The 22725-nt window shown below is 41.5% G+C and overlaps 1 pseudogene; it reads right to left on the reverse strand.

Annotated features, from left to right (window-relative positions):
* Positions 1–6858: 6858 nt before the first annotated feature.
* Positions 6859–22725, reverse strand: LOC128056460 (olfactory receptor 1J4-like; annotated as a pseudogene).

Here is a 22725-nt window from a genome sequence, read left to right on the forward strand (position 1 = left end):
CTTCTCACATCCCCCGGGTGTGACCAGGAGTCCAGCGGCTACCTAAAACCCCTCCCCAAAGCAGTTTGTTTCTCATACTCAGCCTGTCTTAAAATGTCTTGCAATACCTATATGTTTAAATTAATTTTCGTTACTGAGCATCCTTCATGGAATCAAACTCTCCCAGCCTTCAGCAGTGGAAGGCACAAATGTGAATCATTTCAAGCAGCACGCCTCATCTTAGTACTTGACGATTCCATTTGTTTGCTGATTGGAGGTAGGGCTTCTGTTCTCTCAAGATATCCTTTCTGGATAGTCTCTCTAGGGTCCTCAACTCAGTGAGAGGGGCTTTCCTTTTTTCTCCTTTTTTGTGATGAAGCATGATTGCTCTACAATGTTGTGTTACTTTCTGCTATATAACGAAGTGTATCAGCCATATGTGTACATATATTCCTTCCCTCTTGGACCTTCCTCCCACCCGTCTAGTTCATCACAGAGCACCCAGCTGAGCTCCCTGTACTACACAGCCTGTTCTCACTAGCTACCTATATTACACATGGTAGTGTATATATGTCTATCCTAATCTCCCAATTCATTCATTGCAGCACAATTTACAATAGCCAGGACACAGAAACAACCTTAATGTTCAATGAGAGGTTTATGGGTAAAGAAGATGTAGTACATATATACAATGGAATACTACTCAGCCATAAACTGGAACAAAATTGTTCATTTGTAGAGATGTGGATGGACACAGAGTCTGTCATGTCATATGGAATGAAGTAAGTCAGAAAGAGAAAAACAATTTCATATATTAATGCATATATGTGGAATCTAGAAAAATGGTATAAATGAACCTATTTTCAGGTCAGGAACAGAGATGCAGACACAGAGGATGGATATGAGGGGGACCTTCTCAAATAATCAGATCTGGAGCTATTGAAGCCCCAGAGTCCTGTCCTATCTTCTTATTGATGACTCTCCTTTCATTCTCTTGACATCTCCAATTTTGCAGACTATGGGGAACTGATAGTCTAGTCTCACTGAACTATTAACCTCTAGCGTTCTTTTTGTCCTTCAAATTGGCAAGAAAAGATCTTCTGCCCCTCATGATTGGCTCTTTTAGGAAAGGCATCTCTGGCAGGGTTCTAAAGCTCATGTTGACAGATCACATGGACATGACAGGGGCTGGGATGTGAGATTATTGAACACGGCATCCAACCAACCTTGCCATCCATGACCCCTCTGATACCCTGAACCTGCTGCTCACACTGGCCCCCATCAGCTCACCTTCTCTACTCATTCTGACCCTCAGGTAATCTTAATCCAGTAACAACGCAGTGCACATAGGAACCCTGTTGGGTGGCTGGGTTTACATTTATCCTACAGGCCCCAAACAGACTAGGAGATGAGACTGGGTTCCCCACACCAGAATAGTTATAATTGTATTCAAATTTCCAAACTTATTTATCCCCTGGTACATCCTATCCTCCACACCCCAATCTCTAAGTTCAACCTTCAATTATTTTAGGTCCCCAGTTCAAATAAGGTTAATGTGATATTGACATTAAAACAATTCACACTGGATTACAAGTCATTTCTAACTCTGCATTTTGGTAGTGTGATCTGAGTAAGAAGTGCTTCTGATTGGGATCTGTTCATGGGTGGGTGATGAAGAGTTTCTGGTCACTATTCAGGGTACTTGCCTTCCTCCTGCTTGGAGCCCTTTTATAAAAAAGGCAGGTAGTCAGAAACTTATTCTCTGTCTCACTTAAGACTATTACAGTGTAGACAGCCCTGGCATGGCTGAGGGAAAATACTCCAAAGTTCATACTTTCAGAAAGATTTTCAGAAGTTTTATATACATAACCAAGTCAATATGATGCCTTGGACTGTCCACAACCAAGGAAAGCCAATCTAGCATAGCAGGTGGTGACAAAACTCTTCCCAACAAGCAAGTGCCTCTGACATTTTTTGAGAAAAATCCATTCAGAGCACTTTCACCCACCCATGACCAAAAATGTGAAGAACAGCAGTGACCTCTGTTTTTTTTTTAGTGCTTTACAATCACTTTATTTATTTATTTATTTAAAAATTTTTTATTTTTACTTTATTTTGCTTTACAATACTGTATTGGTTTTGCCATACATTGACATGAATCAGCCACGGGTATACATGAGTTCCCAATCCTGAACCCCCCTCCCACCTCCCTCCCCATATCATCTCTCTGGATCATCCCTGTGCACCAGCCCCAAGCATCCTGTATCCTGTATCGAACATAGACTGGCGATTTGTTTCTTACCTGATAGTATACATGTTTCAGTGCCATTCTCCCAAACACTCTCCCTCTCCCACAGAGTCTAAAAGTCAGTTCTATACATCTGTGTCTCTTTTGCTGTCTCTCATAGAGGGTTCTCATTACCATCTTTCTAAATTCCAGATATATGCGTTAGTATACTGCATTGGTGTTTTTCTTTCTGGCTTACTTCACTCTGTATAATAGGCTCCAGTTTCATCCAACTCATTAGAACGGATTCAAATGTATTCTTTTTAATGGCTGAGTAATACTCCATTGTGTATATGTACCACAGCTTTCTTATCCATTCATCTGCTGATAGACATCTAGGTTGCTTCCATGTCCTGGCTATTATAAACAGTGTTGCGATGAACACTGGGGTACACATGTCTCTTTCAATTCTGATTTCCTCGGTCTGTATGCCCAGCAGTGGGATTGCTGGGTCATAAGGGAGTTCTATTTGCAACTTTTTAAGGACTCTCCACACTGTTCTCCATAGTGGCTGTACTAGTTTGCATTCCTACCAACAGTGTAAGAGGGTTCCCTTTTCTCCACACTCTCTCCAGTATTTATTGCTTGTAGACTTTTGGATCTCAGCCATTCTGACTGGTGTGAAATGGTACTTCATTGTGGTTTTGATTTGCATTTCTCTGATAATGAGTGATGTTGAGCATCTTTTCATGTGTTTGTTAGCCATCTGTATGTCTTTAGGGAATGGGCCAGAGACAACCAGGTAGATGATCAGGGACCCAAAAACAGAACCCCACTGCCACAGGGATGCTGAGCCAGGCACTCATGGGTGTGTCCAGGCCAAACACAGCATCCTTTCTCTAGGACAGCACGAAAGGCTTCAGCTCTGTTCAGGTTTGGGTTCTGGAACTGGCGGATACTAAGCCTGCAGACACAGTAACTCCATGTCTGCAGCTTAATTGTTCAGGGTTGGGGTAGGGGACAACTTTGTCCTTCTACAAAGGAAATTGGAGTGTTAAATAGCAGCTTCATCAGCTCCAGGGGCTTCCCTGATGGCTCAGCTGGAAAAGAATCTGCCTGCAATGCAGGAGACACAGGAGATGCAGGTTCAATTCCTGGGTTGGGAAGACCCCCTGGAGAAGGAAATGGCAACCCACTCCAGTATTCTTGCCTGAAAAGTCCATGGACAGAGGAGCCTGGTGAGCTACAGTCCATAGGCTGCTCACAAAGAGTCAGACATGACTGAACATGAGCACATCAGCTCCAGGTCAAGGATCACTCTCTGAGTGAATGTTAAATAAAAAATAAATAAATAAAAAGAAGCAAAAAACAAAAACCAAGTAGAGAGTAAGATACTCTTCTGATCTCTTTCCTCATCTACTCAGCCACCAACTTATCCATTGCTTCTTAGTCATTTGGTTCTAGCCTCATCAGCCAAGATGTGTAACTGTGTCCCTAGGACTGCAGATTACCTTTGTATTGGGAATATAATCTCTATTCCATGATTCCAAGTCAGCATAATTCAGGAATATTTATGTAAGTTCTCCTCCAAAATTCACCTCTGATGAATCGGTATGGAAAGCTAATATTGATTATTCTTGGTCAATTGCAATGCTGACCAAATTTAGTATTTAATTTTTTAATCAAAAATATATTGAATGTCTTATAATATTTTAATTTACACAGGAGAAAATGATATTTAGAGGAGTTAAGTGAGTTGTTTGAGGCCATACCCCATGGCAGATACAACTTACATGAGCTCTATCTTTCCCAAATACTCTTCTCTTACACCTATGTGGTGCTGAGCCTCAGAAGCCGATTTGACCATTTTTGTCCTTAAATGACTGCAGTCTGAACAAAGAAAACTATGTGACCCTTCACTGGATGTCAAAGAAAATAGATTACTTGGCTTTTAACACAAATGTAGGTTCACTAAACTGAGTACAAATGAGTTTCTGGGAGACAGATTTTGACATTGAAAGTGACATGCTCCAAATTCAGTGTGGGCAACAGAAGACTCCAGTCCCAGTCTGGACTGAGCAGGTGTCTTCTTGAAACTCACACATGCAGTCAGAAAAGTCCATAGACTTTGTTTAAATGTTTCTAAATCAAGAACAAGCTTTGAGTCCTAAAGTGAAGGACCTGAACTCATATCCGTAGATTGTTTCCTGGAGCATTATAGGCTACTATACAGTTTCTTCTCCTGATCCACCATCATTATCACCATCAAGAAAAACTGAAAAGAACACTGAAGGGGAAGTGAGGAAAGGAAAGGAGATTTACAAATCCCAAGCTTTCTATGCTGGGGAGCCTTGTTAGACAGAATCTTCCAGCAGGTCATAAGAACCCCATTTCTTTCTCTCCACCCTCTAGGAACCACCATTCTGGTCTCTGCTTCTATGAATTTGACTATTTTAGATTTCATATATAAGTGAGATCATGAAATATTGGTCTTTTTTTGAATATGACTTATTTCACTTGGCATAATGTACAAAGTTCCAGTTATGCAGATGTATAACTTCTTGGGAGGTCCAAAGTATGGCATGAGGACTATAGTTAAGAATACTATATAGTTAAGAATACTTTCTGGTGGCTCAGATGGTAAAGAATCTGCCTGCAATGCAGGAGACCTGGGTTTGACCCTTGGGTTGGGGAGATCCCCTGGAGAAGGGAATGACAACCCACTCCAGTATTCTTGCCTGAGAATATCATGGATGGACAGAGAAATCTGATGGGCTACAGCCCACGAGGTCACAAAGAGTTGGACATGACTATTTAACTAACACTCACATACTGTATGCTTGATATTTACTAATAGAGTGGATAATAAATTATATCTTCTCAACAAACACACACACACAAATGGATTAAACTGATAACTTAATGAATGATGATGAATATGTGAACTTGATTGTAGTGGTTATTTCACAATGTATATACATCAAAATATCAAATATACACATTAAATATTTACAATGTGTATATGACAATTTTAGCTCAATAGACATGTTTTTAAAAGAACTAATAAATCCCTGAGAAATAAGACTAGAGGCATAAGTATTACCAGCTGTATAATTTCTCAATCTAATACACAAGATCAAAAATCAAGAATATCTACTCAGAATCCATAATTTATACTAATAAATTATAAAGGAACTGTAACAGAATGAAATCAAGTGGTCAAACATTCACTGAGTATTCATTTCTTGCCAGGCTCAAATCTAGCAGTGTAGGATCTGGGGTTTGTGTGAACACACGTGGCTGTTCCAAAGATGAGCAAACACTGAGATAAGACTTTTGCCATGTGCAAGAGTCTCTCCAGGGCCCCTACATGTCCCTGTTCCTTAGGCTATAAATGAAGGGGTTCATCAGTGGAGTGACCACTGTATACCTCACAGAGGTCCCATTTAGGCCACTACAGAGCTTTGAGTAAAGTTCCCTGTGCTATACAGTAGATTCTCATTAAGGTAAGGTGAAGTCGCTCAGCCGTGTCTGACTCTTTGCGACCCTGTGGACTGTAACCTACTAGGCTTCTCCGTCCATGGGATTCTCCAGGCAAGAATACTGGAGTGGATTGCCATTTCCTTCTCCAGGGGATCTTCCCGACCCAGGGATTGAACCCGGGTCTCCCTCATAGGAGGCAGACACTTTAACCTCTGAGCCACCAGGGAAGCACAGTACTAAATGTCCCCTGGCAGAGGAATAGATACAGATTATCTGACACATATATACAGTAGAATATTATACAGCCACACAACGTAACAAAACTGTGCCATTTCCTGGGATGTGGATGGGTCTACATATTCTCTGGGTCTGATACAGAGTAAAGAGAAAAATAAATATTGTATGTTAATGTCTACATATGGAGTCTAGAACAATGGTAGTGATGAACCAATTAGACAGGCAAGAATAGAGAGGCAGATATAGAGAATGAATTTCTGGAAACAGTTGGAAGACGGGTTGTTGTTATTCAGTCATGTTGTCTGACTTTTGCAAGCCCATGGACTGTAGCATACGAGGCTCCCCTGTCCTTCACATAGGTTGCTCAGGGGGAAGGAGAGGGTGGAAAAAACTGAGAGAGTATTGTTTACATATATACACAACCATGTGTAATTAGATTGTTAATGAGAAAATGCTACATAGCACAGGAGACTCAGGGTGGTGCTCTGTGATGACCTAGAGGGCTGCAAAGCATGGGGATGGTAGGAGGGAAGATCAAGAGAGAGAGAAAATAAGTATACGTATAGCTGATTCTCATTGCTGTATAGCAAAAGTCAACAAAGTATTGCAGAACAATTATCCTCCAATAAATAATAAATAGTTAATTAATTACATTTTTAAAAAGAAACAAATTCCCAGGAAATAAGAAGAGAGATGAAATACTACCAGCTATATAAATGCCCAGCCTTACAGACAATATCAAAAATCAAGAACCTAAACTCAAATTTCACAATTTATGCTAATGAACTGTTAGGAAATAGACAAATTCGTAAAGGAATGCAATTCAACTATCAAACATTTACTGAGTATTTATTCTATACTGGGTTCAAATCTAGGGATATAAGATCTGAGGTTTTGTGAACACACATGTCTTTTACAAAGATGAGCAAACGTCATTGAGACAAGACTTTTGCCTTGTGCAAGAGTCTCTCCAGGGCCCCCTTCATGTCCCTGTTCCTTAGGCTATAAATGAAGGGGTTCAGCAGTGGAGTGACCACTGTGTACATCACAGAGGCAACGGTGCTCTTGTCCCTGGAGGTGCTGGATGAGGGGAAAATATACAGCCCAATAATTGCTCCATAATACAGAGACACCACAGAGAGGTGGGAGCCACATGTGGACAATGCTTTGCAGATCTCCTTGGTGGAGGGGACCTTCAGGATGGTGGCCCCAATGCGTCCATAAGAGATCAGGATGCATACTAATGGGAGGATGATGACGGCCACTCCTGCCGTGAAAATGGCCAGCTCACTGAGGGATGTGTCTGAGCAGGAGAGCTTCAGCAGGGCATCAAGGTCACAGAAGAAATGGGGGATGCTGTGGTCAGCACAAAAGGACAGCTGGGTCAGGAGGAGGGTGTGACACAGGGCATTGGCACAGGAGAGAATCCAGGACACAGTTACTAGTAAGGTGCACAGCCCCTATCCCATGACGGTGCTGTAGTGGAGAGGGTGGCAAATGGCCACGTACCGATCATAGGCCATCGAGGTGAGCAGGAAATCATCCAGATCAGTAAAAAAGAGGAAGAAATACATCTGTGTTATGCATCCTGCATAGGGGATGGATTGATCCTGAATCTACATGTTTATCAGCATTTTAGGGACGGTGACAGATGAAAAAGAGACGTCAGTGAGGGCCAAGTGGCTGAGGAAGAAGTACATGGGGGTGTGGGGGCGAGCATCCAGCCTGATGAGCAGGATGATGAGCAGGTTGCCCAGAACCGTGGTCAGGTACACGCCCGGGAACAGGGCGAAGAATACGCCCTGCTGCTCTGGCCAGATGGGGAGTCCCAGGAGGAGGAATTCAGAAACGCTGCTCTGGTTTTCCCTCTTCATGCTCCTCTCCTGTCTGCTGGGAATGAAAGGACAGTGAAAGAAGCACATTTTGATTGCAGCAGACATATATAAGTGAGTCCTTTCTCTTGAAGAATATGTTAGTGTCTGTCTGCATTGCCATGTCTCTGCAGAATCCCCTAAGATAAATGGTATTACCATGTATATATAGGGAATTTTCCAACCAAGAAGAGAGTTTGATACAGGAAAAAAAAAAAAAAAACTGGCTCAGTGGCATTTGTCCATCATCTCAGTAAAGAGAAATTATCACAGTGTCTTAGCAGAGAAATACTAAGATAAAAACTGCCCTAATTTCTTTTCTATTTCTGGACATACAATCATAAGATTTGACCTTCAGGTTGTGACACCTTGACCTATGGAAATCTGACTTTTAAGTCCTCTCATATGTTAAGGATAAGGAAGACGTTTCAGCAGTGAATTCTTGAAGGAAAGTGGATCAAAAATACACAGCCAGTGAATTTCCTGGTGATCCACTGCTTAGACTTCAGCTTCCAAGGCAGGATGTATGGATTCAATCCCTGTTCCAGCTATAAAGATATCACATGCCTTATGGCTAAAAACCAAAACATGAAATAATACAATATGGTAATGAATTCAGCAAAGAATTTTAAAAAATGATTGACATTAAAATTTTTTAATAAATAAGCAAATAAATAGCCAGTTCAATTATGTATAAAGGTTGGAGAAAAAGAGAAGCTTACCTGTCAACTGAACTCAGAGTATCTCAGAGTTCAATCTTGCAGTATCACTGCTCTACAAAGTAAAAAATATTACTGGCAATTATATGTATTTTTACTAGTACTCATATTTATCATTCTCCAATATCCTCCTGATTCAACAAAATCCTCTTGTTGAAGAATTGCCTAATCCAAAATAAAAGCAGTTGCTCCCAAGATGTGTCAAAGAGATATGCCCTGATATGCGTTCTCCCCTCATTTTTAAGAACTAGTAATAAAAAGTATCACAAGCAAGAGCACAGAGAAGTGCTGAACACCTGTGTACAGACACACACACACACACCCCTGCTGTTGGCATAGGAGACCAAGTTCTTCGCTGAACTTTATGCTTGAATGATCTAGTTGCCTTGAGTAAGAACTGGTCTCTCAGCTTCTCTGTAGGGCACCTGGAGACAAGATTTACCCACTTCTGTGGTCCTGAACCACTCACCAGCAACAGAGAAAAAAGAGCTTGATCTTCAATTCGCCAACTTCAGAAATGAAGACGTGAAGACTGCTCGGTCCACCAGGGAGGGGACCCAAGGGGACAGGGCTCCAAGCTCTTGGTTAGAGACATGTGTTAAACATGTATTAATTGCTCAGTTTTCTTGTTTCTCCCTCCAGGACACAGGCCCTAGAGCAGTGGTTCCTAAACTTTAACGTTCCCTAGAATGCCCTGGAGAGTTTATTAAAGATGCAGACCCAGCTCCAGCTCCAGCAATGCTCATTCATTCTTGAACTCTGTGGTCAGGGAACTCTGATACACGGGGTCCTAAGAGTCGACACTGAGAAAACAGTGTCCTTAGGAAGAACGTCATGATGATGCCCAGTGGGTGTGAGCAGGAAGGAGATGTGGAAAGAACTCTTTACTGACCCTTCCTACTGGCTTCAAGTTTCCCCTAGTTAAGTCAAAGGGATGTGAGGATGGAGTTTTCTCCCAAGCTGAGATGCCACCTTTAAATAAATCTGCTTCATGGTATAAATCCAAATACAATATGAGAAAGTCAAAGTATTTCCCCTGCCTTTTATTCATCCTTTATATTTCTAAAATGGTTTTTATTCATAAAATTTTATATTATGAATATAATATATATTATATTTTATTATAACATTTGTTGTTGTTCTATCAAAGTGTAAATCGCTCAGTCGTGTCTGACTTCTAGCAACACCACAGACAGTAGCCCACCAGGCTCCTCTGTCAGAGGAATTCTCCAGGCAAGAATACTGGAGTTGTTGTTCAGCTTCAGTGTTGTTCAACTCGAGTTGTTGTTCATTCGGTAAGCCATGTTCGACTCTTTACAACCCCATGCCAGGCTTCCCTGTTTTTTGCTATCTCCCAGAGTTTGCTCAAACTCATGTTCATTGAGTCAGTAATGCCATCCAACCATCTCATCCTCTGTCATCCCCTTTTTTTCCTGCCCTCAATCTTTCCCAGTGTCAGGATCATTTCCAATGAGTTGGATTTTTGCATCAGGTGGCCATAGTATTGGGGTTCAGCGTCAGTCCTTCCAATGAATATTCAGGGTTGAATTCCTTTAAGATTGACTGATATGATCTCCTTGCTGTTGAAGAGACTCTCAAGAGTCTCCTCCAGCCCCACATTTAGAAAGCATCGATATTTGCAACTCAGTCTTTTTTACAGTCCAACTCTGACAGCCGTACATGACTACAGGAAAACCATAGCATTGACTAAATTACCTTTGTTAGAAAAGTGACGTTTCTGCCTTTTTTTTTTCCCCTTAACTATCTTTTAGTGTAAACCACAATTCTCACTTGTTCACATTATACTGGTTGATACTTTGACTAACTACTTGGCTTGGCTTTTTTTGTTTGTTTTTAATATAAATTTATTTATTTCTGCTTTTTAATATGCTATATAGATTTGCCATAGCTGTTCTTTCCAGGGTTAAATGTCTTTAATTTTCATGACTGCAGTTACCAAATGATTTTGAACCCTAGAAAATAAAATCTGTCACTATTTCCTCTTTCCCCCATCTATTTGCCATCAGCAACGAAACGGGATGCCATGATCTTTGTTTTGTAAATGTTGAATTTTAAGCCAGCTTTTTCATTCTCCTCTTTCACCCTCATCAAGAAGCTCTTTAGTTCCTCTTCACTTTCAGCCTTTAAAGTGGTATCATCTGCATATGTGAGGTTGTTGATATTTCTCCCAGCAATCTTGATTCCAGCTGGTGATTCATCCAGTCTGGCATTTCACATGATGCAATCTGTATATAAATTAAATAAGCAGGGTGACCATATACAGCCTTTATGTACTCCTTTCCAAATTTGGAACCAGTCAGTTGGTCTATGTCCCATGCTAACTATAGCTCCTTGCCCTGCATACAGGTTTCTCAGGAGGCAGGTAAGAGTCTCTGGTATTTCCTTCCCTTGAGGAATTTTCCACAGTTTGTTGTGATCTGCACAAAGGCTTTAGCGTACTCAGTGAAAGAGGAGTAGATGTTTTTCTGTAATTCTCTTGATGTTTCTATTATCCAACAGATGTTGGCAATTTGATCTCTGGTTCCTCTGCCTTTTTGAAATCTAGCTTGGACTTCCGGAAGTTCTTGGTTCACATACTGCTGAAGCCTAGTTTGAATGGCTTTGAGTATAATCTTGCTAGCATGTGAAATGAGTGCAGTTGTACTGTAGTTTTAACATTCTTTGGGCTTGCCTTTCTTTGGGATTGAAATATAAACTGCCTTTTTCTAGTCCTGGGGCCACTGGTGAGATTTCCAAATTTGCTAGCATATTGAGTGCAGCAGTTTAACAGTATCATCTTTTCAGTTCAGTTCAGTTCAGTTCAGTCGCTCAGTCATGTCCGACTCTTTGCGACCCCATGAATCGCAGCACACCAGGCCTCCCTGTCCAGCACCAACTCCCGGAGTTCACTCAGACTCATACCCATCGAGTCAGTGATGCCATCCAGCCATCTCATCCTCTGTCGTCCCCTTCTCCTCCTGCCCCCAATCCCTCCCAGCATCAGAATCTTTTCCAATGAGTCAACTCTTCGCATGAGGTGGCCAAAGTACTGGAGTTTCAGCTTTAGCATCGTTCCTTCCAAAGAAATCCCAGGGCTGATCTCCTTCAGAATGGATTGGTTGGATCTCCTTGCAGTCCAAGGGACTCTCAAGAGTCTTCTCCAACACCACAGTTCAAAAGCATCAATTCTTCGGTGCTCAGCCTTCTTCACAGTCCGACTCTCACATCCATACATGACCACAGGAAAAACCATAGCCTTGACTAGACGGACCTTAGCCGGCAAAGTAATGTCTCTGCTTTTGAATATACTATCTAGGTTGGTCATGACTTTTCTTCCAAGGAGTAAGCGTCTTTTAATTTCATGGTTGCAATCACCATCTGCAGTGATTTTGGAGCCCCCCCAAAATAAAGTCTGACACTGTTTCCACTGCTTCCCCATCTATTTGCCATGAAGTGATGGGACCAGATGCCATGATCTTCGTTTTCTGAATGTTGAGCTTTAAGCCAACTTTTTCACTCTCCTCTTTCCCTCGTGGCTCAGAGGTTAAAGCGTCTGCCTGCAATGCAGGAGACCTGGGTTCGATCCCTGGGTCGGGAAGATCCCCTGGAGAAGGAAATGGCAACCCACTCCAATATTCTTGCCTGGAGAATCCCATGGACGGAGGAGCCTGGTGGGCTACAGTCCACGGGGTCGCAAAGAGTCGGACACAACTGACCAACTTCACTTTTACTTTCATCAAGAGGCTTTTTAGTTCCTCTTCACTTTCTGCCATAAGGGTGGTGTCATCTGCATTTCTGAGGTTATTGAGATTTCTCCTGGCAATCTTGATTCCAGCTTGTGTTTCTTCCAGTCCAGCGTTTCTCATGCTGTACTCTGCATAGAAGTCAAATAAGCAGGGTGACAATATACAGCCATGATGCACTCCTTTTCCTATTTGGAACCAGTCTGTTGTTCCATGTCCAGTTCCAACTGTTGCTTCCTGACCTGCATACAGATTTCTCAAGAGGCAGCTCAGGTGGTCTGGTATTCCCATCTCTTTCAGAATTTTCTACAGTCTATTGTGATCCACACAGTCAAAGGCTTTGGCATGGTCAATAAAGCAGAAATAGACGTTTTTCTGGAACTCTCTTGCTTTTTCAATGATCCAGTGGATGTTGGCAATTTGATCTCTGGTTCCTCTGCCTTTTCTAAAACCAGCTTGAACATCAGGGAGTTCACGGTTCACGTATTGCTGAAGCCTGGCTTGGAGAATTTTGAGCATTACTTTACTAGCGTGTGAGATGAGTGCAATTGTGTGGTAGTTTGAGCATTCTTTGGCATTGCCTTTCTTTGGGATTGGAATGAAAACTGACCTTTTCCAGTCCTGTGGCCACTGCTGGGTTTTCCACATTTGCTGGCATATTGAGTGCAGCACTTTCACAGCATCATCTTTCAGGATTTGAAACGGCTCAACTGGAATTCCATCACCTCCACTAGCTTTGTTCATAGTGATGCTTTCTAAGGCCCACTTGACTTCACATTCCAGGATGTCTGGCTGTAGGTGAGTGATCACACCATCATGATTATCTTTTAGGATACGTTTATACAAATGAGATTTATTTTACATGGTATCTTAGAGTTTTCTTTTCCTGAATTTATTGCAATAATACTTGCAAGTCTACTTCTATGCTTATCAGTGCATAAAATATATATAACATCAATATATTAATCTTCTCAAATTTTTAATTGCTCTCTTCTTGAATTAACTGACTGATTCATTAAAAAAGAATCTCTAATTCTTCAGTAAGGTAAAACTTTATTAAACATTATAGTACACCCTGAAATCTTCTCCTGTGTCAGTTGTCTGATCAAGGTTACTTTATTATCTGCAAAGCATCCATTTTAACCGGCTGCATTGTCTTAGTTCCCCCGTGCCTGTGGCTTGCTCTTTTGAAGAGAGAACAACCGAACTTTGAAAATGGCCATGAAAATACATGAAGAATGGAAGTCTAGGTGGAAGCCCATGAAAAGAGAAGCCAGACTGTTTTCATTCACCTCAGGAATCATCTAAGTCAGAGCTTATGAAATGAAATAAATGAATAATGAGGAAAGTTGCATCATAAGATTTTATACATGTATGAAATATCAAACTCCTTCAAAATATTGTGATTTCCAACTTTACACCTCAGACTAGAGTTGTGGACATCACCACAGCCTTGCATGTCACTCCAGCTACTGGTTACATACTAATTAGTCTTCTGTTTCTGCATAACTTTGGTAAACATATTACATCTTTCATAGTGCAGGCACACACACACAAAGGGACAAGATGAAAAATAGGGTTAAAAATCTGATGTTCAAAAAAAGACATATATGTAGTATGTCGATAAGAGAGATGAACAGTATAAACTAATCTAAAAGAAGGCCAAAAAGAGGGAAAAGAAAGCAAAAACTCTTTCTCCAAATCTCTTTGTACTGAGTTTTTCAAGGTAGCAGGATTACAAAGTTGATGAATAAAGAAAAAATAATCAATGATACTTCATACTCTAGCAGTGAGCACTGAGAACTGAAATTTTAATATACTAATTAAAATAGTTTAAAAAGCAAAATATGGGCTTACGGATGAATTTATCAAAATACTGGTATGTTAAAACTGCTGCTGCAGCTGCTAAGTTGCTTCAGTCATGTCCGACTCTGTGCAACCCCACGACGGCAGCCCACCAGGCTCCCCCATCTCTGCGATTCTCCAGGCAAGAACACTGGAGTGGGTTGCCATTTCCTTCTCCAATGCATGAAAGTGAAAAGGGAAAGTGAAGCCGTTCAGTAGTGTCTGACTCTTAGCGACCTGATGGACTGCAGCCTACCAAGCTCCTCCCATGGGATCTTCCAGGCAAGAGTACTGGAGTGGGTTGCCATTGCCTTCTCCATGTTAAAACTACAAACTCATTAATGGTAAATTTAAAGAGGATGCAAAGAATAAAGATGCACTTTGCCCATAGACTGGATAACTCAATATTATTACGGAGCCAGGCCTCTCCTCCAATTGATCTATAGGGTCAGTGCAATCAAAGGCAATGTATCAGTAGCCTGCTTGTAGAATCTGATTCTTAATCTGAAGTAAAGGGGAAGACAGTTGTGGATACGACTTGTGACGGAAGTAAAGCCCAATGCTGTAAAGAGCAATATTGCATAGAAACCTGGAATGTTAGGTTCATGAATCAAGGCAAATTGGAAGTTATCAAACAAGAGATGGCAAGAGTGAACATGACCATTTTAGGAGTCAGCAAACTAAAGTGGACTGAAATGGGTGAATTTAACTCAGATGACCATTATTTTCACTACTGTGGGGGAGAATCCCTTAGAAGACATGGAGTAGCCATCATAGTCAACAAAAGAGTCTGAAATGCAGTACTTGGATGCAATCTCAAAAACGACAGAATGACCTCTGTTCATTTTCAAGGCAAACCACTCAATATTACAGTAATACAAGTCTATTCCTTGACCAGTAAGGCTGAAGAGGCTCAAGTTGAACAGTTCTAAGAAGACCTACAGGACCTTCTAGAGCAAATACCCAAAAAAGATATCCTTTTCATTATAGGGGATGGGAATGCAAAAGTAGGAAGCCAAGAACTACTTGCAGTAACAGGCAAATTTGGCCTTGAAGTATAGAATGAAGCAGGGCAAAGGCCAATAGAGTTTTGCCAAGAGAACCCACTGTCATAACAAACACCCTCTTCCCACAACAAAACAGATGACTCTAAACACAGACATCACCAGATGGTCAATACCAAAATCAAATTGATTATATTATTTGCAGTCAAGATGGAGAAGTTCTATACAATCAGCAAAAACAAGACCAAGGACTAATTGTGGCACAGACCATGAAGTCCTTATTGCCAAATTCAGGTTTCAATTGAAGAAAGTAGGGAAAACTACTATACCATTCAGGTATGACCTAAATCAAATCCCTTACAATTATACAGTGGAAGTGAGAAACAGATTCAATGGATTAGATCTGATAGAGTGCCTGAAGAACTTTGGACAAAGGTTCATGACATTGTACAGGAGACAGGGATCAAGATAATCTCCAAGGAAAAGAAATGCAAAAAGGCAAAATGGTTGTCTGAGCAGGCCTTACAAATAGCTGAGAATAGAAGAGAAAGGAAAGGCAAAGGAGAAAAGGAAAGATTTTCCATTTGAATGCAAAGTTCCAAAGAATAGCAAGGAGAGAAAAGAAAGCCTTCCTCAGTGATCAGTGCAAAGAAACAGAAGAAAATAATAGAATGGGAAAGTCTATAGATCACTTCAAGAAAATTAAAGATACCAAAGGAACGTTTCATGCAAAGATGGGCACAATAAAGGACAGAAATGGTATAGACCTAGCAGAAGCTGAAGATATTAAGAAGAGATAGCAAGAATACACACAAGAACTATACAAAAAAGAACTTCATGACTCAAATAATCACAATGATGTGATCATCACCTAGAGGCAGACATCTTGGAAAGTGAAGTCAAGTGGGCCTTAGGAGGCATCACTATGAACAAAGCTAATGGAGGTGATGGAATTCCAGTTGAGCTATTTCAAATCCTAAAAGATGATTCTATGAAAGTACTGCACTCAATATGCAAGCAAATTTGGAAAACTCAGCAGTGGCCACAGGACTGGAAAAGGTCAGCTTTCATTCTGATCCCAAAGAAAGGCAATGCCAAAGAATGCTCAAACTACTGCACAATTGCACTCATCTCACACGCTAGTAAAGTAATGCTCAAAATTCTCCAAGCCACACTTTAACAGTTTGTGAACCGTGAATGTCCAGATGTTCAAGCTGGATTTAGAAAAGGCAAAGGAACCAGAGATCAAATTGCCAACATCTGCTGGATCATTGAAAAAGCAAGAAAGTTCAAGAAAAACATCTATTTCTGCTTTATTGACTATGCCAAAACCTTTGACTCTGTGGACCACAACAAACTGTGGAAAATTCTGAAAGAGATGGGAATACCAGACCACCTGACCTGCCTCTTGAGAAATCTGTATGCAGGTCATGAAGCAATAGTTAAAAGTTGACATGGAACAACAGTCTGATTCCAAATAGGGAAAGGAGTATGTCAAGGCTGTATATTGTCACCCTGCTTATTTAACTTATATGCAGAGTATATCATGAGAAACACTTGGCTGGATGAAGCACAAGCTGAAACCAAGTATGCTGGGAGACATACGACCCAGCAATTCCACTGCTGGGCATACACACTAAGGAAACCATAACTGAAAGAGACATATGAACCCTAATGTTCATCGCAGCACTGCTTACAATAGCTAGGACATGGAAGCAACCTAGATGTCCATTGGCTGATGAATGGATGAGAAAGCTGTGGTACATATACACAATGGAATATTACTCAGCTATTAAAAGAATGCATTTGAATCAGTTCTAATGAGGTGGATGAAACTGGAGCTTATCATACAGAGTGATGTAAGTCAGAAAGAAAAACACCCATACAGTATGCTGCTGCTAAGTCACTTCAGTCGTGTCTGATTCTGTGCAACCCCATAGATGGCAGCCCATCAGGCTCCCCCATCCTTTGGATTCTCCAGGCAAGAATAGTGGAGTGGGTTCCCATTTCCTTCTCCAATGCATGAAAGTGAAAAGTGAAAGTGAAGTTGCTTAGTCATTTCTGACTCTTTGCAACCCCATGGTCTGCAGCCCACCAGGCTCCTCTGTCCATGGGATTTTCCAGGCAAGAGTACTGGAGTGGGGTGCCATTGCCTTCTCCACCCATACAGTATATTAACACATATATATGGAATTTAGAAAGATGGTAACGGTGACCCTATATGAGAGACAGCAAAAGAGACACAGATGTAAAGAACAGTCTTTTGGACTCTGGGTGAAGATGAGCGTGGGATGATTTGAGAGGGTAGCGTTGAAACTTGTATATTATATGTGAAGTGGATCGCCGATCCAGGTTGAATGCAAGAGACAGGGTGCTCAGGGCTGGTGCACTGAGATTACCCTGGGGAATGGGATGCAGAGGGAGTTGTGAGGGGGTTCTGGATGGGGAACACATGTGTGCCCGTAGCTGATTCATGTCAATGTATCGCAAAAATCACTACAATATTATAAAGTAATTAGCCTCCAGTTAAATAAAATAAATTAATTAAAAAATAAGAACAAAAAAGAAAGTCGTGGTACATATATACAATGGAACATTACTCAGCTATTAGAAAGAATGCATTTGAATCGGTTCTAATGAGGTGGATGGATCTGGAGCCTATTATACAGAGTGAAGTAGGTAGAAAGAAAAACACCAATACAGTATACTAACACATACCTATGAAATTTAGAAAGATGGTAATGATGACCCTATATGAGAGACAGCAAAAGAGATACAGATGTAAAGAACAGTCTTTTGAACTCTGTGGGAGAAGGTGAGGGTGGGATGATTTGAGAGAATAGCATTGAAACATGTATATTATCATATGTGAAATAGATCACCAGTCCAGATTAGATGCGTGAGACAGGGCGCTCAGGGCAAGTGCACTGGAATGACCCTGAGGGATGGCATGGGGAGAGAGGTGGGAGGGGGAGTACAGAATGGGAGGCACATGTACACCCATGGTTGATTCATGTCACTGTATGGCAAAGACCAACACAATAATGTAAAGTAATTAGCCTAAAATTAAATATATTATTTTTTTTTAAATATCAATAACCTGAGATATGCAGATGACACTTATGGCAGAAAGTGAAGAGGAACTAAAGAGCCTCTTGATGAATGTGAAAGAGGAGAGTGAATTGTCTTAAAATGCAACATTCAGAAAACTATGATCATGGCATCCGGTCCCATCACTTCATGGCAAATAGATGTAGAAACAGTGACAGATTTCATTTTCTTGGGCTCTGAAATCACTGCAGATGGTAACTGCAGCCATGAAATTAAAAGATGCTTGTTCCTTGGAAGAAAAGCTATGACCAACCTAGACAGCATATTAAGAAGCAGAGACATTACTTTGCCAACAAAGGTCCATCCAGTCAAAGCAATGGTTTTTCCAGTAGTTATGTATGGATATGAGGCTTGAACTATAAAGAAAGCTGAGCACCAAAGAAATTATGCTTTTGAACTGTTGTGTTGAAGAAGACTCTTGAGAGTCCCCTGGTCTGCAAGGAGATCCAATCAGTCCATCCTAAAAAAAATCAGTCCTGAATATTCACTGGAAGGACTGATGCTGAGGCTGAAACTCCAATACTTTGGCCACCTGATGCGAAGAACTGACTCATTTGAAAAGACCCTGTTGCTGGGAAAGATTGAATGTGGGAGGAGAAGGGGATGACAGAGGATGAGATGGTTGGATGGCATCACTAACTCAATGGGCATGAGTTTGATTAAACTCTGGGAGTTGGTGATGGACAGGGAGGCCTGGCGTGCTATAGTACATGGAGTCACAAACAGTCAGACACAACTGAGTGACTGAACCAAACTGAACTGAAAGGGGAGGACAAAAAATGATAAGATGAAAAGCAAAATGCCATAGCTAATTTACCTAATTTCAAAACTGTTTTATAATCCAAAGCAAGGAAAATAAAAATAATTACATAAGAATAGAAATATAAATCAATAGAACAGTGAATAATTTTGAAATACATCAATACATATAAGGTCAGTTAAGAGTTTACCAATGCACCAAGGCAATTTAACATGGCAAGGATAGTGTTTCAGTAAATGGTACCAGTGTGGTTCAGTATCAATATGTCTTAAGTGAACATGGATGCTTGTGCCACACCACATGCAAAACATAACTCAAAGTGGATTAATAGTTTAAGATCTATAACTATAAAACTATCTTCAAGAAAAACTTGGATAAGTCTTGGTAAATGTGGGGTAGGCAATATTTTCTTAAATAGGACACAAAAGTCATGAACACTAAAAGGAAAAGAGTAGAATCTTGATTTCATAAAAATAAAAAGCATTTGCTCTTCCAAAGAAACTCTTTTAAAAAAAAGTTACTGGACTATAGTTGTATAACGGTGTTGTGTTATTTTCTCTTTTCAGAAAACTGAATCTGCCATATGTATACATATACCCCCCCTTTTTAATTCCCTTCCCCTTCTGGCCACCACAGAGCTTTGAGTAGGGTTCCCTGTGCTATACAGTAGATTCTCATTAGCTATCTCTTTTATGCACAGTAGTAAATGTCCAATGACAGGAATAGATACAGAAGTGGTGGCATATATATACAATGGAATATTATACAGCCACAAAACGTAACAAAAGTGAGCCATTGCCGGGACATGGATGGGTCTACATATCGTCTGGGTCTGACATACAGAGTAAAGAGAAAAATAATATTGTTTGTTAATGTCTATATATGAAGTCTAGAAAAATGGTAGTGATGAACCGATTTGGCAGGCAAGAATAGAGAGGCAGACGTAGAGAATGAATTTCTAGACACAGTTGGAGGTGGAGTTGTTGTTATTCACTCACTAGGTCTTGTCTGACATTTTACAAGCCCATGGACTGCAGCATACCAGGCTACTCTGTCCTTCACAGAGTTTGCTAAGGGAGAAGGAGAGGGTGGGACAAACTGAGAGAGTACCATTGACATTTATACACTTCAGTTCAGCTCAGTTGCTCAGTTGTGTCTGACTCTTTGCCACCCCATGAATCACAGCACGCAGGCCTCCCTGTCCATCACCAACTCCCAGAGTTCACCCAAACTCATGTGCATCGAGTTGGTGATGCCATCCAGCAAACTCATCCTCTGGAGTCCCCTTCTCCTCCTGCCACCAACCCCTCCAAGCATCAGGGTCTTTTCCAATGAGTCAACTCTTCGCATGCGGGTGCCAAGTATTGGAGTTTCAGCCTCAGCGTCAGTCCTTCCAATGAACACTCAAGACTGGTCTCCTTTAGGATGGACTGGTTGGAACTCCTTACATTCCAAGGAACTCTCAAGAGTCTTCTCCAGCACCACAGTTGAAAAGCATCAATTCTTTGGCACTCAGCTTTCTTCACAGTCCAACTCTCACATCCATACATGACCACTGGAAAAACCATAGCCTTGACTGACCTCAGTTCAATTCAGTCGGTCAATCGTGTCCGACTCTGTGACCCCATGAATCGCAGCACGCCAAGCCTCCGTGTCCATCACCAACTCCCGGAGCTCACTCAGACTCATGTCCATAGAGTCAGTGATGCCATCCGGCCATCTCATCCTCTGTCGTCCCCTTCTCCTCCTGCCTCCAATCCCTCCCAGCATCAGAGTCTTTTCTAATGAGTCAACTCTTCGCATGAGGTAGCCAAAGTATTGGAGTTTCAGCTTTAGCATCATTCCTTCCAAAGAAATCCCAGGGCTGGTCTGAATGGATTGGTTGGATCTCCTTGCAGTCCAAGGGACTCTCAAGAGTCTTCTCCAACACCACAGTTCAAAAGCATCAGTTTGGCACTCAGCCTTCTTCACAGTCCAACTCTCACATCCATACATGACCACAGGAAAAACCATAGCCTTGACTAGACGGACCTTAGTCAGCAAAGTAATGTCTCCACTTTTGAATATGCTATCTAGGTTGGTCATAATTTTTTTTCCAAGGAGAAAGCATCTTTTAATTTCATGGCTGCAATCACCATCTGCAGTGCTTTTGGAGCCCAAAAAAATTAAGTCTGACACTGCTTCCACTGTTTCCCCATCTATTTCCCATGAAGTGATGGGACTGGATGCCATGATCTTCATTTTCTGAATGTTGAGCTTTAAGCCAAATTTTTCACTCTCCACTTTCACCTTCATCAAGAGGCTTCTTAGTCCCTCTTCACTTTCTGCCATAAGGGTGGTGTCATCTGCATATCTGAGGTTATTGACTGACCTAGAGGGCTGCAAAGCATGGGGAGGGTAGGGAGGGAGGATCAAGAGAGAGAATATATGTATACTTAGAGCTGAATCACATTGTATATAGCAAAAACCAACAAAATAGTGTAAAGCAATTTTCAAATAAAAAGTAAGTAAAAAATTAAATACATTTTTAAAAAGAAATAAATTCCTAGGAAATAAGAGGAGAGATGACCTACTACAAGCTATATAAATGCTCAACCTTATAGACAAGATCAAAAATCAAGAACATGAACTCAAAATTCATAATTTATGCTAATGAACTGATAGGAAATAGACAATAATTGTAAAGGAATGCAATTCAACTACCAAACATTTACTGAGTATTTATTCCATGCTGGGATCTAATCCAGGGATGTAAGATCTGAGGTTTTGTGAACACTCATGGCATTTATAAAGATGAGCAAATGTCATTGAGACAAGACTTTTGCCCTGTGCAAGAGTCTCTCCAGGGCCCCCTTCATGTCCCTGTTCCTTAGGCTATAAATGAAGGGGTTCAGCAGTGGAGTGACCACTGTGTACATCACAGAGGCAATGGTGCTCTTGTCCCTGGAGGTGCTGGATGAGGGGAAAAAATACAGTCCAATAATTGTTCCATAATACAGAGACACCACAGAGAGGTGGGAGCCACATGTGGACAACGCTTTGCAGATCCCCTTGGTGGAGGGGACCTTCAGGATGGTGGCCCCAATGCGTCCATAAGAGATCAGGATGCATACTAATGGGAGGACGATGACAGCCACTCCTACCGTGAAAATGGCCAGCTCATTGAGGGATGTGTCTGAGCAGGAGAGCTTCAGCAGGGCATCAAGGTCACAGAAGAAATGGGGGATGCTGTGGTCAGCACAAAAGGACAGCCGGGTCAGGAGGAGGGTGTGACACAGGGCATTGGCACAGGAGAGAATCCAGGACACAGTTACTAGTAAGGTGCACAGCCCCTGTCCCATGACGGTACTGTAGTGGAGAGGGTGGCAAATGGCCACATACCGATCATAGGCCATCGAGGTGAGCAGGAAATCATCCAGACCAGTAAAAAAGAGGAAGAAATACGTCTGTGTTATGCACCCTGCATAGGGAACGGATTGATCCAGAGTCTGCATGTTTATCAGCATTTTAGGGACGGTGACAGATGAAAAGGAGACGTCAGTGAGGGCCAAGTGGCTGAGGAAGAAGTACATGGGGGTGTGGAGGCGAGCGTCCAGCCTGATGAGCAGGATGATGAGCAGGTTCCCCAGAACCGTGGTCAGGTACACGGCCAGGAACAGGGCGAAGAACACGCCCTGCTGCTCTGGCCAGATGGGGAGCCCCAGGAGGAGAAACTCGGACACGCTGCTCTGGTTCTCCTTCCCCAT

Source organism: Budorcas taxicolor, chromosome 11, assembly GCF_023091745.1.
Source record: "Budorcas taxicolor isolate Tak-1 chromosome 11, Takin1.1, whole genome shotgun sequence".
Classification (NCBI taxonomy): domain Eukaryota; kingdom Metazoa; phylum Chordata; class Mammalia; order Artiodactyla; family Bovidae; genus Budorcas; species Budorcas taxicolor.